The following is a 25854-nucleotide window of genomic DNA, read 5'->3' as shown; positions in this document are numbered from 1 at the left end:
ACACACACTGAAACCCTTCCCCACACATTGAAACACCTTCCCCACACACTGAAACCCATTCCCCACACACTGGAACACCTTCCGCACACAATGAAACCCATCCCCACAAACTGAAACCCATTCCCACACACTGAAACCCCTTCCCCACACACTGAAACCCCTTCCCCACACACTGAAACCCCTTCCCCACACACTGAAACCCATCCCCACACACTGAAACACCTTCGCCACACACTGTAACCCTTCCCCACACACTGAAACACATCCCCACACACTTAAACACATCCCCACACACTGAAACACCTTGTCCACACACTGAAACCCCTTCTCCACACACACTGAAACACCTTCCCCACACACTGAAACAACTTCCCAACACACTGAAATAACATCCCCACACACTGAAACACCATTCCCACACACTGAAACCCCTTCCCCACACACTGGAACCCTTCCCCACACACTGAAACCCCTTCCCCACACACTGAAACAGCTTCTCCACACACTGAATCCCCTTCTCCACACACTGAAACACCTTCCGCACACACTGAAACACCTTCCCCACACACTGAAACACCTTCACCACACACTGAAAGCCCTTCCGCACACAGTGAAACCCATCCCCACACACTGAAACCCATCCCCACACACTGAAACCCATCCCCACACACTGAAAAACCTTCCCCACACACTGAAACACCTCCCCACAAACTGAAATACATCCCCTCACACTGAAACGCCTTCCCCCCACCCTCAAACCCTTCCCCACATTCTGAAACCCCTTCCCCACATACTGAAAACCATACCCCACACACTGAAACCCTTACCCACACTCTGAAACCCCTTCCCCACACACTGAAACACCTTCACCGCACACTGAAACCCCTTCCCCACACACTGAAACCCCTTCCCCACACACTGAAACACCTTCCCCACACTCTGAAACCCTTCCCCACACACTGAAACACATTCCCCACAATCTGAAACCCTTCCCCACACACTGAAACACATTCCCCACAAACTGAAACACTACCCCACCCTCTGAAACACATTCCCCACACAACGAAACCCCTTCCCCACACACTGAAACACCTTTCCCACACACTGAAACACCTTCCACTCACACTGAAACACTTCCCCAAACACTGAAACACATTCCCCACACACTGAAATCCTTCCCCACACACTGAAACACCTTCCCCACACACTGAAACACCTTCCACACACACTGAAACACATCCCCACGCAATGAAACAAACTCCCCACACACTGAAACCCGTTCCCCACACACTGAAACACTTCCCCACACTCTGAACACATTCCCCACACAGTGAAACACTTCCCCACACACTGAAACCCATCCCCAAACACTGAAGCACCTTCCCCACTCACTGAAACCCCTTCCCCACACACTGAAACCCCATTCCCCCACACACTGAAACACCTTCCCCACACACTGAAACACTTCCCCACACACCGAAACACGTTCCTCACACTCTGAAACACCTTCCCCACACACTGAAACACATTCCCCGCAAACTGAAACACCTTCCCCAAACACTGAAACACCTTCCCCACACACTAAAACACATGCCCGCTAACTGAAACACCTTCCCCAAAACACTGAAACACCTTCCCCACACACTGAAACACCTTCCCCACACACTGAAACACATCCCCACACACTGAAACACCTTCCCCACACACTGAAACACATTCCCCACACACTGAAACCCTTCCCCATACACTGAACACCTTCCCGAAACAGTGAAACACTTCCCCACACACTGAAACCCATCCCCAAACACTGAAGCACCTTCCCCACACACTGAAACCCCTTCCCCACACACTGAAACCCCTTCCCCACACACTGAAACACATCCCCACAAACTGAGACACCTTCTCCACACACTGAAACCCCTTCCCCACACCTTGAAACCCTTCCCCACACACACTGAAACCCTTCCCCACACATTGAAACACCTTCCCCACACACTGAAACCCATTCCCCACACACTGGAACCCCTTCCGCAGACAATGAAACCCATCCCCACAAACTGAAACCCATTCCCACACACTGAAACCCCTTCCCCACACACTGAAACCCCTTCCCCATTCACTGAAACCCATCCCCACACACTGAAACACCTTCGCCACACACTGTAACCCTTCCCCACACACTGAAACACATCCCCACACACTGAAACACATCCCCACACACTGAAACACCTTGCCCACACACTGAAACCCCTTCTCCACACACACTGAAACACCTTCCCCACACACTGAAACAACTTCCCGACACACTGAAATAACATCCCCACACACTGAAACACCATTCCCACACACTGAAACCCCTTCCCCACAAACTGGAACCCTTCCCCACACACTGAAACCCCTTCCCCACACACTGAAACAGCTTCCCCACACACTGAATCCCCTTCTCCACACACTGAAACACCTTCCGCACACACTGAAACACCTTCCCCACACACTGAAACACCTTCACCACACACTGAAAGCCCTTCCGCACACACTGGAACCCATCCCCACACACTGAAACCCATCCCCACACACTGAAACACATCCCCACACACTGAAAAACCTTCCCCACACACTGAAACACTTCCCCACAAACTGAAATACATCCCCTCACACTGAAACGCCTTCCCCCCACCCTCAAACCCTTCCCCACATTCTGAAACCCCTTCCCCACATACTGAAAACCATTCCCCACACACTGAAACCCTTACCCACACTCTGAAACCCCTTCCCCACACACTGAAACACCTTCCCCGCACACTGAAACACCTTCCCCACACACTGAAACCCCTTCCCCACACACTGAAACCCCTTCCCCACACACTGAAACCCCTTCCCCACACACTGAAACCCCTTCCCCACACACTGAAACACCTTCCCCACACTCTGAAACCCTTCCCCACACACTGAAACACATTCCCCACAAACTGAAACCCTTCCCCACACACTGAAACACATTCCCCACAAACTGAAACACTACCCCACCCTCTGAAACACATTCCCCACACAACGAAACCCCTTCCCCACACACTGAAACACCTTTCCCACACACTGAAACACCTTCCGCTCACACTGAAACACTTCCCCAAACACTGAAACACATTCCCCACACACTGAAATCCTTCCCCACACACTGAAACACCTTCCCCACACACTGAAACACGTTCCACACACTCTGAAGCACATCCCCACGCAATGAAACAAATTCCGCACACACTGAAACCCGTTCCTCACACACTGAAACACTTCCCCACACTCTGAACACCTTCCCCACACAGTGAAACACTTCCCCACACACTGAAACCCATCCCCAAACACTGAAGCACCTTCCCCAGTCACTGAAACCCCTTCCCCACACACTGAAACCCCTTCCCCACACACTGAAACACATCCCCACTAACTGAGACACCTTCCCCACACACTGAAACCCCTTCCCCACACACTGAAACCCCTTCCCCACACACTGAAACCCTTCCCCACACACACTGAAACCCTTCCCCACACACTGAAACACCTTCCCCACACACTGAAAACCATTCCCCACACAATGGAACCCCTTCCGCACAAACTGTAACCCTTCCCCACACACTGAAACACATCCCCACACACTGAAAGACATCCCCACACACTGAAAGACATCCCCACTCACTGAAACACCTTCCCCACACACTGAAACCCCTTCTCCACACACACTGAAACACCTTCCCCACACATTGAAACAACTCCCCCACACACTGAAATACCATCCCCACACACTGAAACACCTTTTGCACACACTGAAACCCCTTCCGGACACACTGGAATCGTTCCCCACACTCTGAAATCCCTTCCCCACACACTGAAACAGCTTCCCCACACACTGAAACCACTTCTCCACACACTGAAACACCTTCCGCACACACTGAAACACCTTCACCACACACTGAAACCCCTTCCGCACAGACTGAAAAACCTTCCCCATACACTGAAACCCTCCCCACATACTAAAACCCCTTCCCCACACACTGAATCCTTCCCCTCACTCTGAAACCCCTTCCCCACACACTGAAACACATTCCCCACAAACTGAAACCCTTCCCCACACACTGAAACACATTCCCCACAAACTGAAACACTACCCCACCCTCTGAAACACATTCCCCATACAATGAAACCCCTTCCCCACACACTGAAACACCTTCCCCACACACTGAAACACTTCCCCACACACTGAAACACTTCCCCACACACTGAAGCACGTTCCCCACACTCTGAAACACCTTCCCCACACACTGAAACACATGCCCCGCAAACTGAAACACCTTCCCCAAACAGTGAAACACCTTCCCCACACACTAAAACACATGCCCGCTAACTGAAACACCTTCCCCACACACTGAAACACCTTCCCCACACACTGAAACACATTCCCCACACACTGAAACCCTTCCCCATACACTGAACACCTTCCCCACACAGTGAAACACTTCCCCACACACTGAAACCCAACCCAAACACTGAAGCACCTTCCCCACACACTAAAACCCGTTCCCCACACACTGAAACCCCTTCCCCACACACTGAAACCCCTTCCCCACACACTGAAACACATCCCCACAAACTGAGACACATTCCCCACACACTGAAACCCCTTCCCCATACACTGAAACCCCTTCCCCACACACTGAAACCCTTCCCCACACACACTGAAACCCTTCCCCACACATTGAAACACCTTCCCCACACTGTGAAACCCATTCCCCACACACTGAAACACCTTCCCCACACACTGAAACCCCTTCTGCACACAATGAAACCCATCCCCACAAACTGAATCCCATCCCCACACACTGAAACCCCTTCCCCACACACTGAAAGCCCTTCCCCACACAGTGAAACAGTACCCCACACACTGCAACACCTTCCCCACACACTGAAAGCCCTTCCGCACACACTGGAACCCATCCCCACACACTGAAACCCATCCCCACACACTGAAACCCATCCCCACACACTGAAACACCTTCCCCACACACTGAAAAACTTCCCCACAAACAGAAACACATTCCCACACACTGAAACCCCTTCCCCCCACTCTCAAACCCTTCCCCACACTCTGAAACCCCTTCCCCAAACACTGAAAACCATTCCCCACACACTGAAACACTTACCCACACTCTGAAACCCCTTCCCCACACACTGAAACAACTTCCCCGCACACTGAAACCGCTTCCCCACACACTGAAACCCCTTCCCCACACACTGAAACACCTTCCCCACACACTGAATCCCCATCCCCTCAGACTGAAACGCATCCCCACACACTGAAACAACTTCTCCAAACACTGATACCCCTTCCCCACACTCTGAAACCCTTCCCCACACACTGAAACCTCTTATCCACACACTGAAACACATTCCCCACAAACTGAAACCCTTCCCCACACACTGAAACACATTCCCCACAAACTGAAACACTACCCCACACTCTGAAACACATTCCCCACACAACGAAACACATTCCCTGCAAACAGAAACACCTTCCCCAAACACTGAAACACCTTCCCCACACACTAAAACACATGCCCGCTAACTGAAACACCTTCCCCAAAACACTGAAACACCTTCCCCACACACTGAAACACCTTCCCCACACACTGAAACACATCCCCACACACTGGAACACCTTCCCCACATACTGAAACACATTCCCCACACACTGAAACCCTTCCACATATACTGAAGCACTTCCCCACACACTGAAACACCTTCCCCACACACTGAAACCCCTTCTGCACACAATGAAACCCATCCCCACAAACTGAAACCCATCCCCACACACTGAAACCCCTTCCCCATACACTGAAACCCCTTCCCCACACAGTGAAACAGTACCCCACACACTGCAACACTTTCCCCACACACTGAAAGCCCTTCCGCACACACTGGAACCCATCCCCACACACTGAAACCCATCCCCACACACTGAAACAACTTCCCCACACACTGAAACACTTCCCCACAAACTGAAACACATTCCCACACACTGAAACCCCTTCCCCCCACTCTCTAACCCTTCCCCACTCTCTGAAACCCCTTCCCCACACACTGAAAACCATTCCCCACACACTGAAACACTGACCCACACTCTGAAACTCCTTCCGCACACACTGAAACCCCTTCCCCAAACAGTGAAACACATTCCCCACACACTGAATCCCCATCCCCTCAGACTGAAACGCATCCCCACACACTGAAACAAATTCTACATACACTGATACGCCTTCCCCACACTCTGAAACCCTTCCCCACACACTGAAACCTCTTCTCCACACACTGAAACACATTCCCCACAAACTGAAACCCTTCCCCACACACTGAAACACATTCCCCACAAAATGAAACACTACCCCACCCTCTGACACACATTCCCCACACAATGAAACCCCTTCCCCACACACTGAAACACCTTCCCCACACACTGAAACACTTCCCCACACACTGAAACACGTTCCCCACACTCCGAAACACCTTCCCCACACACTGAAACACATTCCCCGCAAACTGAAACACCTTCCCCAAACAGTGAAACACCTTCCCCACACACTAAAACACATGCCCGCTAACTGAAACACCTTCCCCAAAACACTGAAACACCTTCCCCACACACTGAAACACCTTCCCCACACACTGAAACACATCCACACACACTGAAACACCTTCCCCACACACTGAAACACATTCCCCACACACTGAAACCCTTCCCCATACACTGAACACCTTCCCCACACAGTGAAAAACTTCCCCACACACTGAAACCCAACCCCAAACACTGAAGCACCTTCCCCACACACTAAAACCCCTTCCCCACACACTGAAACCCCTTCCCCACACACTGAAACACATCCCCACAAACTGAGACACCTTCCCCACACACTGAAACCCTTCCCCACACACACTGAAACCCTTCCCAACACATTGAAACACCTTCCCCACACACTGAAACCCATTCCCCACACACTGGAACCCCTTCTGTACACAATGAAACCCATCCCCACAAACTGAAACCCATTCCCGCACACTGAAACCCCTTCCCCACACACTGAAACCCCTTCCCCACACACTGAAACCCATCCCCACACACTGAAACACCTTCGCCACACACTGTAACCCTTCCCCACACACTGAAACACATCCCCACACACTGAAACACATCCCCACACACTGAAACACCTTCCCCACACACTGAAACCCCTTCTCCACACACACTGTAACACCTTCCCCACACACTGAAACAACTTCCCCACACACTGAAATGCCATCCCCACACACTCAAACACCTTTCTCACACACTGAAACCACTTCACCACACACTGGAACCCTTCCCCACACACTGAAACCCCTTCCCCACACACTGAAACAGCTTCCCCACACACTGAATCCCCTTCTCCACACACTGAAACACCATCCGCACACACTGAAACACCTTCCCCACACACTGAAACACCTTCACCACACACTGAACGCCCTTCCGCACACACTGGAACCCTTCCCCACACACTGAAACCCATCCCCACACACTAAAACCCATCCCCACACACTGAAACACCTTCCCCACACACTGAAAGCCCTTCCGCACACACTGGAACCCATCCCCACAAACTGAAATACATCCCCACACTCTGAAACCCCTTCCCCCCACTCTCAAACCCTTCCCCACACTCTGAAACCCCTTCCCCACACCCTGAAAACCATTCCCCACACTCTGAAACCCCTTCCCCACCCACTGAAACACCGTCCCCGCACACTAAAACCCCTTCCCCACACACTGAAACACCTTCCCCACACACTGAAACACCTTCCCCACACACTGAAACAATTCCCCACAAACTGAAGTCCATCCCCACACACTGAAACACCTTCCCCACACTCTGAATCCCCATCCCCTCAGTCTGAAACGCATCCCCACACACTGAAACAACTTCTCCAAACACTGAAACACTTCCCCACACACTGAAACACGTTCCCCACACTCAAACACCTTCCCCACACACTGAAACACATTCCCCGCAAACTGAAACACCTTCCCCACACACTGGAACCCCTTCCGCACACAATGAAACCCATCCCCACAAACTGAAACCCATTCCCACACACTGAAACCCCTTCCCCACACACTGAAACCCCTTCCCCACACACTGAAACCCATCCCCACACACTGAAACACCTTCGCCACACACTGTAACCCTTCCCCACACACTGAAACACATCCCCACACACTGAAACACATCCCCACACATTGAAACCCCTTCCCCACACACTGAAACCACTTCTCCACACACACTGAAACACCTTCCCCACACACTGAAACAACTTCCCCACACACTGAAATACCATCCCCACACACTCAAACACCTTTCCCACACACTGAAACCCCTTCCCCACACACTGGAACCCTTCCCCACACACTGAAATACCATCCCCACACACTCAAACACCTTTCCCACACACTGAAACCCCTTCCCCACACACTGGAACCCTTCCCCACACACTGAAACCCCTTCCCCACACACTGAAACAGCTTCCCCACACATTGAATCCCCTTCTCCACACACTGAAACACCTTCCGCACACACTGAAACACCTTCCCCACACACTGAAACACCTTCACCACACACTGAACGCCCTTCCGCACACACTGGAACCCATCCCCACACACTGAAACCCATCCCCACACACTGAAACCCATCCCCACACACTGAAACAACTTCCCCACACACTGAAAGCCCTTCTGCACACAATGAAACCCATCCCCACAAACTGAAACCCATCCCCACACACTGAAACCCCTTCCCCATACACTGAAACCCCTTCCCCACACAGTGAAACAGTACCCCACACACTGCAACACTTTCCCCACACACTGAAAGCCCTTCCGCACGCACTGGAACCCATCCCCACACACTGAAACCCATCCCCACACACTGAAACAACTTCCCCACACACTGAAACACTTCCCCACAAACTGAAACACATTCCCACACACTGAAACCCCTTCCCCCCACTCTCTAACCCTTCCCCACTCTCTGAAACCCCTTCCCCACACACTGAAAACCATTCCCCACACACTGAAACACTGACCCACACTCTGAAACTCCTTCCGCACACACTGAAACCCCTTCCCCAAACAGTGAAACACATTCCCCACACACTGAATCCCCATCCCCTCAGACTGAAACGCATCCCCACACACTGAAACAAATTCTACATACACTGATACGCCTTCCCCACACTCTGAAACCCTTCCCCACACACTGAAACCTCTTCTCCACACACTGAAACACATTCCCCACAAACTGAAACCCTTCCCCACACACTGAAACACATTCCCCACAAAATGAAACACTACCCCACCCTCTGACACACATTCCCCACACAATGAAACCCCTTCCCCACACACTGAAACACCTTCCCCACACACTGAAACACTTCCCCACACACTGAAACACGTTCCCCACACTCTGAAACACCTTCTCCACACACTGAAACACATTCCCCGCAAACTGAAACACCTTCCCCAAACAGTGAAACACCTTCCCCACACACTAAAACACATGCCCGCTAACTGAAACACCTTCCCCAAAACACTGAAACACCTTCCCCACACACTGAAACACCTTCCCCACACACTGAAACACATCCACACACACTGAAACACCTTCCCCACACACTGAAACACATTCCCCACACACTGAAACCCTTCCCCATACACTGAACACCTTCCCCACACAGTGAAAAACTTCCCCACACACTGAAACCCAACCCCAAACACTGAAGCACCTTCCCCACACACTAAAACCCCTTCCCCACACACTGAAACCCCTTCCCCACACACTGAAACACATCCCCACAAACTGAGACACCTTCCCCACACACTGAAACCCTTCCCCACACACACTGAAACCCTTCCCAACACATTGAAACACCTTCCCCACACACTGAAACCCATTCCCCACACACTGGAACCCCTTCTGTACACAATGAAACCCATCCCCACAAACTGAAACCCATTCCCACACACTGAAACCCCTTCCCCACACACTGAAACCCCTTCCCCACACACTGAAACCCATCCCCACACACTGAAACACCTTCGCCACACACTGTAACCCTTCCCCACACACTGAAACACATCCCCACACACTGAAACACATCCCCACACACTGAAACACCTTCCCCACACACTGAAACCCCTTCTCCACACACACTGTAACACCTTCCCCACACACTGAAACAACTTCCCCACACACTGAAATGCCATCCCCACACACTCAAACACCTTTCTCACACACTGAAACCACTTCACCACACACTGGAACCCTTCCCCACACACTGAAACCCCTTCCCCACACACTGAAACAGCTTCCCCACACACTGAATCCCCTTCTCCACACACTGAAACACCATCCGCACACACTGAAACACCTTCCCCACTTACTGAAACACCTTCACCACACACTGAACGCCCTTCCGCACACACTGGAACCCTTCCCCACACACTGAAAACCATCCCCACACACTAAAACCCATCCCCACACACTGAAACACCTTCCCCACACACTGAAAGCCCTTCCGCACACACTGGAACCCATCCCCACAAACTGAAATACATCCCCACACTCTGAAACCCCTTCCCCCCACTCTCAAACCCTTCCCCACACTCTGAAACCCCTTCCCCACACCCTGAAAACCATTCCCCACACTCTGAAACCCCTCCCCCACCCACTGAAACACCGTCCCCGCACACTAAAACCCCTTCCCCACACACTGAAACACCTTCCCCACACACTGAAACACCTTCCCCACACACTGAAACACCTTCCCCACACACTGAAACAATTCCCCACAAACTGAAGTCCATCCCCACACACTGAAACACCTTCCCCACACTCTGCATCCCCATCCCCTCAGTCTGAAACGCATCCCCACACACTGAAACAACTTCTCCAAACACTGATACCCCTTCCCCACACTCTGAAACCCTTCTCCACACACTGAAACCTCTTCTCCACACACTGAAACACATTCCCCACAAACTGAAACACTACCCCACCCTCTGAAACACATTCCCCACACAACGAAACCCCTTCTCCACACACTGAAACACCTTCCCCACACACTGAAACACTTCCCCACACACTGAAACACGTTCCCCACACTCAAACACCTTCCCCACACACTGAAACACATTCCCCGCAAACTGAAACACCTTCCCCAAACACTGAAACACCTTCCCCACACACTAAAACACATGCCCGCTAACTGAAACACCTTCCCCAAAACACTGAAACACCTTCCCCACACACTGAAACACCTTCCCCACACACTGAAAAACATCCCCACACACTGAAACACCTTCCCCACACAGTGAAACACTTCCCCACACACTGAAACCCATCCCCAAACACTGAAGCACTTTCCCCACACACTGAAACCCCTTCCCCACACACTGAAACCCCTTTCCCACACACTGAAACACATCCCTACAAACTGAGACACCTTCCCCACACACTGAAACACCTTCCCCACACACTGGAACCCCTTCCGCACACAATGAAACCCATCCCCACAAACTGAAACCCATTCCCACACACTGAAACCCCTTCCACACACACTGAAACCCCTTCCCCACACACTGAATCCATCCCCACACACTGAAACACCTTCGCCACACACTGTAACCCTTCCCCACACACTGAAACACATCCCCACACACTGAAACACATCCCCACACACTGAAACCCCTTCCCCACACACTGAAACCACTTCTCCACACACACTGAAACACCTTCCCCACACACTGAAACAACTTCCCCACACACTGAAATACCATCCCCACACACTCAAACACCTTTCCCACACACTGAAACCCCTTCCCCACACACTGGAACCCTTCCCCACACACTGAAACCCCTTCCCCACACACTGAAACAGCTTCCCCACACACTGAATCCCCTTCTCCACACACTGAAACACCTTCCGCACACACTGAAACAACTTCCCCACACACTGAAACACCTTCACCACACACTGAACGCCCTTCCGCACACACTGGAACCCATCCCCACACAATGAAACCCATCCCCACACACTGAAACCCATCCCCACACACTGAAACAACTTCCCCACACACTGAAAGCCCTTCCGCACACACTGGAACCCATCCCCACAAACTGAAATACATCCCCACACACTGAAACCCCTTCCCCCCACTCTCAAACCCTTCCCCACACTCTGAAACCCCTTCCCCACACCCTGAAAACCATTCCCCACACACTGAAAACCTTACCCACACTCTGAAACCCCTTCCCCACACACTGAAACAGCTTCCCCACACACTGAATCCCCTTCTCCACACACTGAAACACCTTCCGCACACACTGAAACAACTTCCCCACACACTGAAACACCTTCACCACACACTGAACGCCCTTCCGCACACACTGGAACCCATCCCCACACAATGAAACCCATCCCCACACACTGAAACCCATCCCCACACACTGAAACAACTTCCCCACACACTGAAAGCCCTTCCGCACACACTGGAACCCATCCCCACAAACTGAAATACATCCCCACACACTGAAACCCCTTCCCCCCACTCTCAAACCCTTCCCCACACTCTGAAACCCCTTCCCCACACCCTGAAAACCATTCCCCACACACTGAAACCCTTACACACACTCTGAAACACCTTCCCCACCCACTGAAACACCTTCCCCGCACACTGAAACCCCTTCCTCACACACAGAAACCCCTTCCCCACATACTGAAACACCTTCCCCACACACTGAAACACCTTCAACAAACACTGAAATAATTCCCCACAAACTGAAGTACACACCCACACACTGAAACACCTTCCCCACACTCTGACTCCCCATCCCCTCAGTCTGAAACGCATCCCCGCACACTGAAACAACTTCTCCAAACACTGATACCCCTTCCCCACACTCTGAAACCCTTCTCCACACACTGAAACCTCTTCTCCACACACTGAAACACATTCCCCACAAATTGAAACCCTTCCCCACACACTGAAACACATTCCCCACAAACTGAAACACTACCCCACCCTCTGAAACACCTTCCCCACACACTGAAACACTTCCCCACTCACTGAAACACGTTCCCCACACTCTGAAACACCTTCCCCACACACTGAAACACATTCCCCGCAAACTGAAACACCTTCCCCAAACACTGAAACACCTTCCCCACACACTAAAACACATGCCCGCTAACTAAGACACCTTCCCCAAAACACTGAAACACCTTCCCCACACACTGAAACACCTTCCCCACACACTGAAACACATCCCCACACACTGAAACACCTTCCCCACACACTGAAACACATTCCCCACACACTGAAACCCTTCCCCACACACTGCACACCTTCCCCACACAGTGAAACACTTCCCCACACACTGAAACCCATCCCCAAACACTGAAACACTTTCCCCACACACTGAAACCCCTTCCCCACACACTGAAACCCCTTCCCCACACACTGAAACACATCCCCAAAAACTGAGACACCTTCCCCACACACTGAAACCCCTTCCCCACACACTGAAATCCCTTCCCCACACACTGAAACCCTTCCCCACACACTGAAACCACTTCCCCACACACTGAAACCCTTCCCCACACACTGAAACACCTTCGCCACACACTGTAACCCTTCCCCACAAACTGAAACACATCCCCACACACTGAAACACATCCCCACACACTGAAACACCTTCCCCACACACTGAAACCCCTTCTCCACCCATACTGAAACACCTTCCCCACACACTGAAACAACTTCCCCACACACTGAAACACCTTTCCCACACACTGAAACACCTTTCCCACACACTGAAACCCCTTCCCCACACACAGGAACCCTTCCCCACACACTGAAACCCCTTCCCCACACACTGAAACACCTTCCACACACACTGAAACACCTTCACCACACACTGAAACCCCTTCCGCACACACTGAAACAACTTCCCCATTCACTGAATCCCTTCCCCACGTACTGAAACCCCTTCCCCACACACTGAAACCCTTCCCCACACACTGAAACACCTTCCCCACACACTGAAACACCTTCCCCAAACACTGAAACACCTTCCGCACACACTGAAACCCCTTCCGCACACACTGAAACACCTTTCCCACACACTCAAACCCTTCCCCACAAACTGAAACACCTTCCCCACACACTGAAACACCTTCGGCACACACTGAAACACCTTCCCCACACACTGAAACCCCATCCCCACACACTGAAACACATCCCCACACACTGAAACACATTCCCCACACACTGAAACCCCTTCCCCACAGACTGAAAGCCTTCCCCAAACACTAAAACCCATTCACCACACACTGAAACAAATTCCCCACACACTGAATCCCTTCCCCACACACTGAAACACATTCCCCACAAACAGAAACCCCTTCCCCACACACTGAAACCCCTTCCCCACACACTGAAACGCCTTCCACACATACTGAAACACCTTCCGCACAAACTGAATCACCTTCCCCATACACTGAAACCCCTTCCGCACATACTGAAACACCTTCCCCACACACTGAAACCCCTTCCCCACACACTGAAACCCCTTCCCCACACACTGAAACACATCCCCACACACTGAAACCCTTACCCCACAGACTTAAACCCTTACCCTCACACTGAAACACCTACCCCACACACTGAAAACCGTTCCCCACACACTGAAACCCCTTCCTCACGCACTGAAACACCTTCCGCACACATGAAACCCTTCCCCACACACTGAAACTCCTTCCCCACACACTGAAGCACATCCCCACTCACAAAAACCCCTTCCCCACACACCGAAACCCCATCCGCACACACTGAAACACCTTCCACACACACTGAAACCCCTTCCCCACACAGTGAAATACCTTTCGCACAAACTGAAACATCTTCCCCAAACACTGGAACCCCTTCCCCACACACTGAAACCCATCCCCACACACTGAAACACCTTCCCCACACACTGAAAGCCCTTCCGCACACACTGGAACCCATCCCCACAAACTGAAATACATCCCCACACACTGAATACCCTTCCCCCCACTCTCAAACCCTTCCCCACACTCTGAAACCCCTTCCCCACACCCTGAAAACCATTCCCCACACACTGAAAACCTTACCCACACTCTGAAACCCCTTCCCCACCCACTGAAACACCTTCCCCGCACACTGAAACCCCTTCCCCACACACAGAAACCCCTTCCCCACACACAGAAACCCCTTCCCCACACACAGAAACCCCTTCCCCACACACTGAAACACCTTCCCCACACACTGAAACACCTTCCCCACACACTGAAACACCTTCCCCACACACTGAAACAATTCCCCACAAACTGAAGTACATTCCCACACACTGAAACACCTTCCCCACACTCTGAATCCCCATCCCCTCAGTCTGAAACGCATCCCCACACACTGAAACAACTTCTAAAAACACTGATACCCCTTCCCCACACACTGAAACCCTTCCCCACACACTGAACACCTTCCCCACACAGTGAAACACTTCCCCACACACTGAAACCCATCCCCAAACACTGAAGCACTTTCCCCACACACTGAAACCCCTTCCCCACACACTGAAACCCCTTCCCCACTCACTGAAACACATCCCCACAAACTGAGACACCTTCCCCACACACTGAAACCCCTTCACCACACTCTGAAACCCCTTCCCCACACACTGAAACCCTTCCCCACACACTGAAACCAATTCCCCACACACTGAAACCCATCCCCACACACTGAAACACCTTCGCCACACACTGTAACCCTTCCCCACACACTGAAACACATCCCCACACACTGAAAAACATCCCCACACACTGAAACACCTTCCCCACACTTTGAAACCCCTTCTCCACCCATACTGAAAAACCTTCCCCACACACTGAAACAACTTCCCCACACACTGAAATAGCATCCCCATACACTGAAACACCTTTCCCACACACTGAAACCCCTTCCCCACACACTGGAACCCTTCCCCACACACTGAAACCCCTTCCCCACACACTGAAGCAGCTTCCCCACACACTGAAACCCCTTCTCCACACACTGAGACACCTTCCACACACACTGAAACACCTTCCCCACACACTGAAACACCTTCACCACGCACTGAAACCCCTTCCGCACACAATGAAACAACTTCCCCATACACTGAATCCCTTCCCCACGTACTGAAACCCCTTCCCCACACACTGAAACCCTTCCCCACACACTGAAACACCTTCCCCACACACTGAAACACCTTCCCCACACACTGAAACACCTTCCTCACACACACTGAAACCCCTTCGCCACTCACTGAGACAAATTCCCCGTGCAGTGAAACACCTTCCCCGTACACTGAAACCCCTTCCCCAAACACTGAAACCCCTTCCGCACACACTGAAACCCCTTCCGCACACACTGAAACACCTTTCCCACACACTCAAACCCTTCCCCAAACAATGAAACACCCTCCCCACACACTGAAACCCCTTCCCCACACACTGAAACACCTTCGGCACACACTGAAACACCTTCCCCACACACTGAAACCCCATCCCCACACACTGAAACACATCCCCACACGCTGAAACACATTCCCCACAAACAGAAACCCCTTCCCCACACACTGAAACCCCTTCCCCACACACTGAAACGCCTTCCACACACACTGAAACACCTTCCGCACAAACTGAATCACCTTCCCCACACACTGAAACCCCTTCCGCACATACTGAAACACCTTCCCCACACACTGAAACCCCTTCCCCACACACTGAAACCCCTTCCCCACACACTGAAACACATCCCCACACACTGAAACCCTTACCCCACACACTTAAACCCTTACCCTCACACTGAAACACCTACCCCGCACACTGAAAACCGTTCCCCACACACTGAAACCCCTTCCTCACACACTGAAACACCTTCCCCACACACTGAAACACCGTCCCCACACACTGAAACCCCTTCCGCACACATTGAAACACCTTCCCCACACACTGAAACACATCCCCACAGACTGAAACCCTTTCCCCACACACTGAAACACATTCCCACTCACTGAACCCCTTCCCCACACACTGAAACACCTTCCCCACACTGTGAAACACCTTCCCCACACACTGAAACACCTTCCCCACACACTGAAACTCCTTCCCCACACACTGAAGCACATCCCCACTCACAAAAACCCCTTCCCCACACACCGAAACCCCATCCGCACACACTGAATCACCTTCCACACACACTGAAACCCCTTCCCCACACAGTGTAATACCTTTCCCACAAACTGAAACATCTTCCCCAAACACTGGAACCCCTTCCCCGCACACTGAAACCCCTTCCCCCCACACTGAAACCCTTCCCCTCACAATGAAACCCCTTCCCCACAGAGGGAAACCCCTTCCCCACACACTGAAACACATCCCCACACACTGAAACACTTTCCCCACACATTGAAACCCCTTCCCCACAGACTGAAAGCCTTCCCCAAACACTGAAACCCATTCACCACACACTGAAACAAATTCCCCACACACTGAATCCCTTCCCCACGCACTGAAACACATTCCCCACACACTGAAACACCTTCCGCACAAACTGAATCACCTTCCCCACACACTGAAACCCCTTCCGCACATACTGAAACAACATCCCCACACACTGAAACCCCTTCCCCACACACTGAAACCCCTTCCCCACACACTGAAACACATCCCCACACACTGAAACCCTTACCCCACACACTGAAACCCTTACCCTCACACTGAAACACCTACCCCACACACTGAAAACCGTTCCCCACACACTGAAACCCCTTCCTCACACACTGAAACACCTTCCCCACACACTGAAACACCGTCCCCACACACTGAAACCCCTTCCGCACACATTGAAACACCTTCCCCACACACTGAAACACATCCCCACAGACTGAAACCCTTTCCCCACACACTGAAACACATTCCCACTCACTGAAACCCCTTCCCCACACACTGAAACCCCTTCCCCACACACTGAACCGCCTTCCACACACAATGAAACACATTCCGCACAAACTGAATCACGTTCCCCACACACTGAAACCCCTTCCGCACATACTGAAACAACTTCCCCACACACTGAAACCCCTTCCCCACACACTGAAACCCCTTCCCCACACACTGAAACACATCCCCACACACTGAAACCCTTACCCCACACACTTAAACCCTTACCCTCACACTGAAACACCTACCCCACACACTGAAAACCGTTCCCCACACACTGAAACACCTTCCCCACACTCTGAATCCCCATCCCCTCAGTCTGAAACGCATCCCCACACACTGAAACAACTTCTCCAAACACTGATACCCCTTCCCCACACTCTGAAACCCTTCTCCACACACTGAAACCTCTTCTCCACACACTGAAACACATCCCCACAGACTGAAACCCTTTCCCCACACACTGAAACACATTCCCACTCACTGAACCCCTTCCCCACACACTGAAACACCTTCCCCACACTGTGAAACACCTTCCCCACACACTGAAACACCTTCCCCACACACTGAAACTCCTTCCCCACACACTGAAGCACATCCCCACTCACAAAAACCCCTTCCCCACACACCGAAACCCCATCCGCACACACTGAATCACCTTCCACACACACTGAAACCCCTTCCCCACACAGTGAAATACCTTTCCCACAAACTGAAACATCTTCCCCAAACACTGGAACCCCTTCCCCGCACACTGAAACCCCTTCCCCCCACACTGAAACCCTTCCCCTCACAATGAAACCCCTTCCCCACAGAGGGAAACCCCTTCCCCACACACTGAAACACATCCCCACACACTGAAACACTTTCCCCACACATTGAAACCCCTTCCCCACAGACTGAAAGCCTTCCCCAAACACTGAAACCCATTCACCACACACTGAAACAAATTCCCCACACACTGAATCCCTTCCCCACGCACTGAAACACATTCCCCACACACTGAAACACCTTCCGCACAAACTGAATCACCTTCCCCACACACTGAAACCCCTTCCGCACATACTGAAACAACTTCCCCACACACTGAAACCCCTTCCCCACACACTGAAACCCCTTCCCCACACACTGAAACCCCTTCCCCACACACTGAAACACATCCCCACACACTGAAACCCTTACCCCACACACTGAAACCCTTACCCCACACACTGAAACCCTTACCCTCACACTGAAACACCTACCCCACACACTGAAAACCGTTCCCCACACACTGAAACCCCTTCCTCACACACTGAAACACCTTCCCCACACACTGAAACACCGTCCCCACACACTGAAACCCCTTCCGCACACATTGAAACACCTTCCCCACACACTGAAACACATCCCCACAGACTGAAACCCTTTCCCCACACACTGAAACACATTCCCACTCACTGAAACCCCTTCCCCACACACTGAAACCCCTTCCCCACACACTGAACCGCCTTCCACACACACTGAAACACATTCCGCACAAACTGAATCACCTTCCCCACACACTGAAACCCCTTCCGCACATACTGAAACAACTTCCCCACACACTGAAACCCCTTCCGCACACATTGAAACAACTTCCCCACACACTGAAACACATCCCCACACACTGAAACCCTTACCCCACACACTTAAACCCTTACCCTCAAACTGAAACACCTACCCCACACACTGAAAACCGTTCCCCACACACTGAAACACCTTCCTCACACACTGAAACACCTTCCCCACACACTGAAACACCGTCCCCACACACTGAAACCCCTTCCGCACACATTGAAACAACTTCCCCACACACTGAAACACATCCCCACACACTGAAACCCTTTCCCCACACACTGAAACACCTTCCCCACACTGTGAAACACCTTCCCCACACACTGAAACACCTTCCCCACACACTGAAACCCCTTCCGCACACAGTGAAACCCTTCCCCACACACTGAAACTCCTTCCCCACACACTGAAACACATTCCCACTCACAAAAACCCCTTCCCCACACACCGAAACCCCATACGCACCCACTGAAACACCTTCCATACACATTGAAACCCCTTCCCCACACAGTGAAACCCCTTACGCACACACTGAAACCTCATCCGCACACACTGCAACACCTTCCCCAAACATTGAAACCCCTTCCCCACACACTGAATCACCTTCTGCACACACTGAAACCCCTTCCCCACCCACTGAAACACCTTCCCCGCACACTGAAACACCTTCCCCGCACACTGAAACACCTTCCCCGCACACTGAAACCCCTTCCCCACACACAGAAACCCCTTCCCCACACACTGAAACACCTTCCCCACACACTGAAACAATTCCCCACAAACTGAAGTACATTCCCACACACTGAAACACCTTCCCCACACTCTGAATCCCCATCCCCTCAGTCTGAAACGCATCCCCACACACTGAAACAACTTCTCCAAACACTGATACCCCTTCCCCAAACACTGAAACCCTCCCCCACACACTGAACACCTTCCTCTTGCAGTGAAACACTTCCCCACACACTGAAACCCATCCCCAAACACTGAAGCACTTTCCCCACACACTGAAACCCCTTCCCCACACTCTGAAACCCCTTCCCCACACACTGAAACCCATCCCCACACACTGTAACCAATTCCCCACACACTGAAACCCATCCCCACACACTGAAACACCTTCGCCACACACTGTAACCCTTCCCCACATACTGAAACACATCCCCACACACTGAAAAACATCCCCACACACTGAAACACCTTCCCCACACACTGAAACCCCTTCTCCACCCATACTGAAACACCTTCCCCACACACTGAAACAACTTCCCCACACACTGAAATAGCATCCCCAAACACTGAAACACCTTTCCCACACACTGAAACCCCTTCCCCACACACTGGAACCCTTCCCCACACACTGAAACCCCTTCCCCACACACTGAAGCAGCTTCCCCACACACTGAAACCCCTTCCTCACACACTGAGACACCTTCCGCACACACTGAAACACCTTCCCCACACACTGAAACACCTTCACCACGCACTGAAACCCCTTCCGCACACACTGAAACAACTTCCCCACACACTGAATCCATTCCCCACGTACTGAAACCCCTTCCCCACACACTGAAGCCCTTCCCCACACACTGAAACCCCTTCCGGACACACTGGGATCGTTCCCCACACTCTGAAATCCCTTCCCCACACACTGAAACAGCTTCCCCACACACTGAAACCACTTCTCCACACACTGAAACACCTTCCGCACACACTGAAACACCTTCCCCACACACTGAAACACCTTCACCACACACTGAAACCCCTTCCGCACACACTGAAAAACCTTCCCCATACACTGAAACCCTCCCCACATACTAAAACCCCTTCCCCACACACTGAATCCTTCCCCTCACTCTGAAACCCCTTCCCCACACACTGAAACACATTCCCCACAAACTGAAACCCTTCCCCACACACTGAAACACATTCCCCACAAACTGAAACACTACCCCACCCTCTGAAACACATTCCCCATACAATGAAACCCCTTCCCCACACACTGAAACACCTTCCCCACACACTGAAACACTTCCCCACACACTGAAACACTTCCCCACACACTGAAACACTTCCCCACACACTGAAGCACGTTCCCCACACTCTGAAACACCTTCCCCACACACTGAAACACATGCCCCGCAAACTGAAACACCTTCCCCAAACAATGAAACACCTTCCCCACACACTAAAACACATGCCCGCTAACTGAAACACCTTCCCCAAAACACTGAAACACCTTCCCCACACACTGAAACACCTTCCCCACACACTGAAACACATCCCCACACACTGAAACACCTTCCCCACACACTGAAACACATTCCCCACACACTGAAACCCTTCCCCATACACTGAACACCTTCCCCACACAGTGAAACACTTCCCCACACACTGAAACCCAACCCAAACACTGAAGCACCTTCCCCACACACTAAAACCCGTTCCCCACACACTGAAACCCCTTCCCCACACACTGAAACCCCTTCCCCACACACTGAAACACATCCCCACAAACTGAGACACATTCCCCACACACTGAAACCCCTTCCCCATACACTGAAACCCCTTCCCCACACACTGAAACCCTTCCCCACACACACTGAAACCCTTCCCCACACATTGAAACACCTTCCCCACACAGTGAAACCCATTCCCCACACACTGAAACACCTTCCCCACACACTGAAACCCCTTCTGCACACAATGAAACCCATCCCCACAAACTGAATCCCATCCCCACACACTGAAACCCCTTCCCCACACACTGAAAGCCCTTCCCCACACAGTGAAACAGTACCCCACACACTGCAACACCTTCCCCACACACTGAAAGCCCTTCCGCACACACTGGAACCCATCCCCACACACTGAAACCCATCCCCACACACTGAAACCCATCCCCACACACTGAAACACCTTCCCCACACACTGAAAAACTTCCCCACAAACTGAAACACATTCCCACACACTGAAACCCCTTCCCCCCACTCTCAAACCCTTCCCCACACTCTGAAACCCCTTCCCCAAACACTGAAAACCATTCCCCACACACTGAAACACTTACCCACACTCTGAAACCACTTCCCCACACACTGAAACAACTTCCCCGCACACTGAAACCCCTTCCCCACACACTGAAACCCCTTCCCCACACACTGAAACACCTTCCCCACACACTGAATCCCCATCCCCTCAGACTGAAACGCATCCCCACACACTGAAACAACTTCTCCAAACACTGATACCCCTTCCCCACACTCTGAAACCCTTCCCCACACACTGAAACCTCTTCTCCACACACTGAAACACATTCCCCACAAACTGAAACCCTTCCCCACACACTGAAACACATTCCCCACAAACTGAAACACTACCCCACCCTCTGAAACACATTCCCCACACAACGAAACACATTCCCTGCAAACAGAAACACCTTCCCCAAACACTGAAACACCTTCCCCACACACTAAAACACATGCCCGCTAACTGAAACACCTTCCCCAAAACACTGAAACACCTTCCCCACACACTGAAACACCTTCCCCACACACTGAAACACATCCCCACACACTGGAACACCTTCCCCACATACTGAAACACATTCCCCACACACTGAAACCCTTCCACATATACTGAAGCACTTCCCCACACACTGAAACACCTTCCCCACACACTGAAACCCCTTCTGCACACAATGAAACCCATCCCCACAAACTGAAACCCATCCCCACACACTGAAACCCCTTCCCCATACACTGAAACCCCTTCCCCACACAGTGAAACAGTACCCCACACACTGCAACACTTTCCCCACACACTGAAAGCCCTTCCGCACACACTGGAACCCATCCCCACACACTGAAACCCATCCCCACACACTGAAACAACTTCCCCACACACTGAAACACTTCCCCACAAACTGAAACACATTCCCACACACTGAAACCCCTTCCCCCCACTCTCTAACCCTTCCCCACTCTCTGAAACCCCTTCCCCACACACTGAAAACCATTCCCCACACACTGAAACACTGACCCACACTCTGAAACTCCTTCCGCACACACTGAAACCCCTTCCCCAAACAGTGAAACACATTCCCCACACACTGAATCCCCATCCCCTCAGACTGAAACGCATCCCCACACACTGAAACAAATTCTACATACACTGATACGCCTTCCCCACACTCTGAAACCCTTCCCCACACACTGAAACCTCTTCTCCACACACTGAAACACATTCCCCACAAACTGAAACCCTTCCCCACACACTGAAACACATTCCCCACAAAATGAAACACTACCCCACCCTCTGACACACATTCCCCACACAATGAAACCCCTTCCCCACACACTGAAACACCTTCCCCACACACTGAAACACTTCCCCACACACTGAAACACGTTCCCCACACTCTGAAACACCTTCCCCACACACTGAAACACATTCCCCGCAAACTGAAACACCTTCCCCAAACAGTGAAACACCTTCCCCACACACTAAAACACATGCCCGCTAACTGAAACACCTTCCCCAAAACACTGAAACACCTTCCCCACACACTGAAACACCTTCCCCACACACTGAAACACATCCACACACACTGAAACACCTTCCCCACACACTGAAACACATTCCCCACACACTGAAACCCTTCCCCATACACTGAACACCTTCCCCACACAGTGAAAAACTTCCCCACACACTGAAACCCAACCCCAAACACTGAAGCACCTTCCCCACACACTAAAACCCCTTCCCCACACACTGAAACCCCTTCCCCACACACTGAAACACATCCCCACAAACTGAGACACCTTCCCCACACACTGAAACCCTTCCCCACACACACTGAAACCCTTCCCAACACATTGAAACACCTTCCCCACACACTGAAACCCATTCCCCAAACACTGGAACCCCTTCTGTACACAATGAAACCCATCCCCACAAACTGAAACCCATTCCCACACACTGAAACCCCTTCCCCAGACACTGAAACCCCTTCCCCACACACTGAAACCCATCCCCACACACTGAAACACCTTCGCCACACACTGTAACCCTTCCCCACACACTGAAACACATCCCCACACACTGAAACACATCCCCACACACTGAAACACCTTCCCCACACACTGAAACCCCTTCTCCACACACACTGTAACACCTTCCCCACACACTGAAACAACTTCCCCACACACTGAAATGCCATCCACACACACTCAAACACCTTTCTCACACACTGAAACCACTTCACCACACACTGGAACCCTTCCCCACACACTGAAACCCCTTCCCCACACACTGAAACAGCTTCCCCACACACTGAATCCCCTTCTCCACACACTGAAACACCATCCGCACACACTGAAACACCTTCCCCACACACTGAAACACCTTCACCACACACTGAACGCCCTTCCGCACACACTGGAACCCTTCCCCACACACTGAAACCCATCCCCACACACTAAAACCCATCCCCACACACTGAAACACCTTCCCCACACACTGAAAGCCCTTCCGCACACACTGGAACCCATCCCCACAAACTGAAATACATCCCCACACTCTGAAACCCCTTCCCCCACTCTCAAACCCTTCCCCACACTCTGAAACCCCTTCCCCACACCCTGAAAACCATTCCCCACACTCTGAAACCCCTTCCCCACCCACTGAAACACCGCCCCGCACACTAAAACCCCTTCCCCACACACTGAAACACCTTCCCCACACACTGAAACACCTTCCCCACACACTGAAACAATTCCCCACAAACTGAAGTCCATCCCCACACACTGAAACACATTCCCCACAAACTGAAACACTACCCCACCCTCTGAAACACATTCCCCACACAACGAAACACATTCCCTGCAAACAGAAACACCTTCCCCAAACACTGAAACACCTTCCCCACACACTAAAACACATGCCCGCTAACTGAAACACCTTCCCCAAAACACTGAAACACCTTCCCCACACACTGAAACACCTTCCCCACACACTGAAACACATCCCCACACACTGGAACACCTTCCCCACATACTGAAACACATTCCCCACACACTGAAACCCTTCCACATATACTGAAGCACTTCCCCACACACT

The sequence above is a fragment of the Heterodontus francisci genome, chromosome 25 (genome assembly GCF_036365525.1).
Source record: "Heterodontus francisci isolate sHetFra1 chromosome 25, sHetFra1.hap1, whole genome shotgun sequence".
NCBI lineage: Eukaryota > Metazoa > Chordata > Chondrichthyes > Heterodontiformes > Heterodontidae > Heterodontus > Heterodontus francisci.
The sequence above is the reverse complement of the archived record's forward strand: the minus strand, read 5'-3'. Positions refer to the sequence as shown.